This window comes from Vombatus ursinus, unplaced genomic scaffold, assembly GCF_900497805.2.
Source record: "Vombatus ursinus unplaced genomic scaffold, bare-nosed wombat genome assembly UNPS02007883.1, whole genome shotgun sequence".
In the NCBI taxonomy this organism is placed as follows: domain Eukaryota; kingdom Metazoa; phylum Chordata; class Mammalia; order Diprotodontia; family Vombatidae; genus Vombatus; species Vombatus ursinus.
Window position 1 is genome coordinate 376,842 of NW_020947661.1, and position 5,819 is coordinate 382,660.

General features: G+C 49.1%; 2 non-coding genes across 2 annotated transcripts; one reads left to right on the plus strand and one right to left on the minus strand.

Moving 5' to 3' along the window:
* Positions 1 to 3,359: 3,359 nt before the first annotated feature.
* Positions 3,360 to 3,433, minus strand: TRNAT-AGU. The gene has a single exon. It is a non-coding gene; the product is annotated as a tRNA-Thr (tRNA).
* Positions 3,434 to 5,505: 2,072 nt separating this feature from the next.
* On the plus strand, positions 5,506 to 5,578 carry TRNAA-AGC. The gene has a single exon. It is a non-coding gene; the product is annotated as a tRNA-Ala (tRNA).
* Positions 5,579 to 5,819: the final 241 nt, after the last annotated feature.

Here is a 5,819-nt window from a genome sequence, read left to right on the forward strand (position 1 = left end):
AGGTTTTTCTTTTCTGGAGTTCCCAACCAGATTTTTACTCTCCAGTTAACCCAAGAGTTGATGGACACAGGCTTCCCCTTTCCCCGTCCTACAGACCTCTAGTCATGCTGGTCACCAGGGCAATAAGGTTAATCCAGAAATTGATAGAATAGATAGACTAGAGCAGCTTTACTGACAAGCATTGGGAAGATCCTTCATCACTCCAGGTTCTGTGCTATTATGTCACTGCCATAACATGAGATCCTGTCATCCTCCTGCCTGAAAGTTGAAGAAGAAGCAATCCTATAGAATCAACATGGGAAGGTTTCTGGCTGGATGTCATGTTCTGCAGTTCATATTTAGAATTTTTATTGTGGTGATAATGATGCATTCACTGTGCCTTCATTCAGACTCTTTCCTATATAGGCCTTTCATTCTCATCTTCCTTTCTTCACTTCCTGAACCCCGACCAGTCCAGCAGAAGCACCCCTGTCCCAGGGAGTCTTGCCTGATGTTCCCTGGCAATGTCCTCCCCCTAGAACTTTGCTTCAAACTTTCCTTTGTAGGTCCAGTGAATTTACTATGGAATATCGTGTGCTGGTTTTATCCATGTTGGTTTTATTGCCTGCTAAGTGAGAAGCAGCTCTGTGAGGCTGCAGATGCCATTTAACCTAAAAAAAAAAAAGATAAAAAAGACATGGAATTTGGTTGCTCTCTACATCTTTATCTCAGGGTTCTGCATGCAATAGGAGGCAAGACAAGGCAACAAGAACTTATTATATGGCCACTATGCATCAGGCACTCTGCTAAATGCTGGAGATACAAAGAGGAGCTTTAGCAATGTTTCTTGTATTGGTAAAGCCAACATTTTTTTAACACACAGGTAGACATGCTGTTTAATGGTTGGAGCACAACCACAGTTTCTCCTTTGTGGATTTTGTAAAGGACCCAGTCAATTATTATAAGCACCTGAGCCTTCATTACCACTATGGCCTACTGTGAAGTTAATGCCCATCTCTCAAATGAATGCTGCACCCTTTTGCCAGAAGTTCACAATCCCACATCCTCTGCCTGAGGGAAACATATAGGTGACATTACCACATACAGCTCAGAGAATGAAACCCATCTGGGCCACTCAAAACTTTTGCTCTAAGCAATTCTTGAAATTAGACTAACACTAAAAGTTTCTAAAGTTCCATTTGGGGCTGCCATCAAGTGGGTAACCTAAAAAATGGCTCATCTTTGGAGTAAATGTTAATGTGTCCAGCTAATGGTCAGTCCTTCCCCATCCCACCCACTATGGTTAGGTTTTATTTCTTGTCTCCAGTTTAGTATGATTGCCTGCTCATGTAGCATAGTTTTCTGCTTATGCTCTTGAGTGCTTTAATGTATCCATGACCTCATCAATGTGGATGGGTTCTCAATCACAGATAATGAAAACCCATCCTTAGCCTGTTCTTCTTGCCCGAACTCTGCCACCAGTCCTTTCACAGAGTATTTTGCCAACATTCTGGAAGCCTTCCTTTAGTTCTGTGGGCATTTATGGGGCTATCAGGACAGAACTTTGGCCCATTCCCTGTTATACCTCCATCCTGATCCACCATGGGTTCACCTTTTCCTATTCAGCATCTTCTAGCTGATATGAGTGGGGCCAAGGAGAGGGGGTGACAAGTCATCTTCTTAGGACTTAAAAAAACAACAACAGAACATTAGTCCAGGAATGAAGACAGTTGTTTTCCAAGAGAGTAACTTTTGGAACTCCTAGAATGTTGGTATCATTCACTGATAGCCTTCTCACAGGCTGGGTTAATATTAGGGAATGGAGGAATATCAGGGTAGACATGCTGTTTAGTGGTTGGAGTAAAGCTACAGTTTTGTTTTGTTTTGTTTTGTTTTTTGTCACGGACTTTGTAAAGGATCTGGGCTTTTACAATGTGGTACCACAAAAATGGTAGCCTTAATTTAGGAAGGGAAAGAGAGAAGAGGTTTTTTTTTAAAGTTTCATTGATATCTTTTTTAAACAGTCATTCATTTCTTGAAGTACCCTTTCCCCCATAGCCCTTCCTTTGTAAGAAAGAAAAGTTAAAGAAAACCAACCTGTTTTTTTGTTACAAGATTTTTAAAGAGGAAGACAGTTTATTTATTCCAGTGCTAGGGTTCTACCACCCTAGGCCAGGAGTGGGGAACCTGTGGCCTCAAGACCACACGTGGCCCTCTAGGTCCTCAAGTGAGGCCCTTTGACTGAATCAAAACTTCACAGAACAAATCCCCTCAATTCAAAGATTTGTTCCGTAAAACTTAGACTCGGTCAAAAGGCAGAACCCAAGGAAGTAGAAGGCCTGGAGGCCTCAGGTTCCACACCCCTGCTCTAGGCTCTATCTGACACCTAGCAACTAGTTTTCACACCTCGAACAATACCTTAAAAATACTTAGCTTATATGTTGTTCAGATAACATCAATACTTTATTATAATTGGTAAAACAGCACATACATAAAGCTTAGAGGTTCCAGGGATATCTGGGAAGAAGATCAATGGACTGGGATTCTCTCTGTGATGTTAAATGAATTTTTTTGAAACCTTTGTTTAATTTGAAGACTCCTTTATTCCTGGTGTGTTCTAACACTATCCCATCCCACAGTTCTAAGGTCTGGTCCAACCTATATTCCCAAAGGACACTTCCAATCTCTTCTTGAAAATCTTCAATTTGATAAAGAACTCCCAGTTCCTTTGGAAGTCCAATCCATTTTTTTAAAGTTTACATTTTTTAAAGTATCAATATCTTTATTTTTAAATTACCTTCATTTCCAAACATATTCCTTCTGCCAACCTCGATGTCAAGAATGGAAGGCCGGCTTTTAAAATTTCCACCACTTATTATTTTTCCTTTTTTTTTTTTTTACAGTGTCTGTATGCTTTCCTGTGGCTACTGGCTGTAAAAACTGCTTATTTGAGAGGGAAAAGATTAAGAGGAAAAGAGATTGGTCCTTTATCCAAAAACCTCCGGAGACTCCCCCACACTCACTTCACTCGTCATAAAACTCCAGAAACTGGCATTTAAGACCTCCAATCCGGCTCAAATCTACACTTTCAGACTTATCTCATACTATTTCTTTTCAACTACTGGCCACATAGAGCAAACACTCTTTCCCCTATCCTGCACAGTTCTCAAAAGTCTTTTCTTTCTTCACTCTAGATCATCTTCTCCAAGAGACCTTTCACAACTCGAAAGAAAGCAAGGTTTATATTTTGCCATTCTCACGGCACTTAATAAATACTAGCTGACTAGTCAACTGAGGTCCCCTCCAGCTCTCATCCTTCCTCAAAGGAATCTTACTTTTCCTGTTCTCTTAGGAAATCAGTGAGACACAAAAATAAGACAAGGCCCCGCTGGGATTCGAACCCAGGATCTCCTGTTTACTAGACAGGCGCTTTAACCAACTAAGCCACGGAGCCAAGACTTTACCTTTCCCTCCATTCAAGCAAGAAAGAAAAAAAGGGGGAAGAAAAACAGCCCAGATGCTTCCTGACATTTTCTCTTTCCTGACTCGCCAATCCCAGACACACAGCAAGGTTACCTGGCCTTTTCTAGTTCTCCTCTCCCCACCACGCCTCACCACAGCCTTCCCATTCCTTCGCCAATCCTCCCCAAGAATGCAGACTCTCGCCTAGAAACGCACCAACCTAACAGTCCTGCTCCGTCGTCCCTCCACCAACCTCCCCACCTCCACCCCTTTCCTCCGCTGCTCCTCTCCTCCACGACTCGCCATATAAAAGGACCCTCTGTTCGTTGGCTACAGCCCCTACCTCGCCACGAGCAGCCCCCACGATGGCATTCCGCGACAGCTAGCCTCGCCCGGAAACAAGCAAGAGCGCCGATTTCAATACACTTCAGTGCGCACCGAGCACTGATGCGGTGCCTACTACGCCCCACCCGACCCTCCCTACGCTGTGCTGTGCCAGGACGTAATGTGAGCTCGAAAGGCCAAAACAGAAACACTCCCGCTCCCTGCCTTTCCAGGGTCCTGCAGCCAAAGACCCTAGACGGAACGGAAACGCAGCCTTCCTACGTCCCATCAGCCAGCTCCATCCCGAACGCTGCTTCCAGTCATCGGCACCTTGCCCTTCCTTCTGTGCGCCTTTCCGCGATCGCTCTGCTTGCAAAGGATTTCAGACGGTGTGCACGACGGGAAAGATTTGGGATGGAGACCCCCGAAGAGCTCGCAAGTAGCCCGTGGCTATCCGCGGGGCTAGCTTTCTCTTGCCTACTGGGACACTTAGTTACTTTTGTCCCGTTCCAACTCCCCCGCCCCCCGCAGGATCTAACGTCAATTCCCTGCGGGAGCCCCGCCACGAAAAGTATTCCCCCCCACCCCGAATCTGAGTTCGGAGAGGGAGGGAGAGGAGATGCAGTGGACAGTTTCTCCATCTGCGCTGTCTTTGGTCCAGCCACCTGTCGTGTAACCTCCAGCCTTCGCCCTCACGACCATCAGGGCACCCTGAACAAACGCTCCCACAGCCAGCCGGCAGCCCCCTCCCGTTACCTGAACGACCAGCAGCTCGGGCTTCCGCAGCCTGAAGGCCACGGGTCTAAAAGGAAAAGACTCGCCTCTGAAAGGATCCCGCATCCCGTTTGGGTTAACTACTTTCAGGGCGAGACGTTGGCCAGCTGGATCCGAAGAAGGCGGCGGGAGGATTCGAACGCGAGAGCCCCGCCCCGCGTACACAGGCAGGAGCCTTTACCCGCTCAGCCACCGAACAGAAAGCAACTCCTCGCTGCTTTGTTTGACAGAAGTCGGAACAAACTCAGGCGGCAGCTGCCGCGGCAGCAGCTTCAGCGGCGGCGGCGGCGGCGCCGAGCACAGCTCCGCCGCCCGACTTCCATCTCCGTTGGGTCCCTTTCAGGACCACGCTGAGCCCTTCATTACCTGCGGCTGGGTCCCTGAACCCACCGAAATCGGGGGTGCGGGGAGTAGAGGTGGGACTGTTTGCTGTCCCTGCCCCTCTCCGTCCCCGCCACTTAGTCCCAGCTCCTTTGCCCGCCGCCCGCCTCCGCACGAGCGCTCCAGCTCGCTCTCCGGGCCGGGGACGTTTGCTCGGCGAAGACCTGCCCTAACGTGCTTCTTGCCTGTTTCGGGCTTTGGGAAACGGCCCGGCCCAGACCTGCAGAAAGAAGCCCCTGCCCGGTGTCAGAAGGAAGCGCCTGGGGACTCGAGTCCTCGCCAACCCAGCCCAGCTGGGGCCGCGTCCGTCCCCTCCGCCAAAGAGTCAGTCAGCCAGCCAGGCGGCCAGCCATCGCACACAGTCTCCTGGGAAGGAGCCCTAGGAAGCGCGGCCCCCGCCCTGGCTGTCCCGCCTCCATCTGCCCTCAGGTTCTTTTGGCCTTCCCTGCTCAAGCCTTCCTTCAAGCCGTCCGAGTCTGGCTCTGGCTCGGCCACGTGATCACCCCTGGGCTTGACTTGGACGCTGGTTGTGTGTGGCCATCTAGATGGCTGTTAGGATTACCCTGTGACAGTAGTGTCAGGGTCGGGGGATTAGCTCAGATGGTAGAGCGCTCGCTTAGCATGCGAGAGGTAGCGGGATCGATGCCCGCATCCTCCACTTTTGATTTCCCTCTCCCTCTGTCCTCCTCACCACCTCCCAGCGCGACCACCCACCTTCCCAGCTTCTCCCATTCCCCCACTTAGCAGGCTGCTCAGCTCTACACGCGGGCTCACCAAGGAGCTCCCTGAAACTCTCCCTGCCTCAGACCACGTTGCTCCTTGAAGCCACAGGGCATCCTTCTACTTCCCCAGGGGTGGCAGAGGCCCTTCCTTGAGATCGTTTTGAAGCAGCTTTCCGA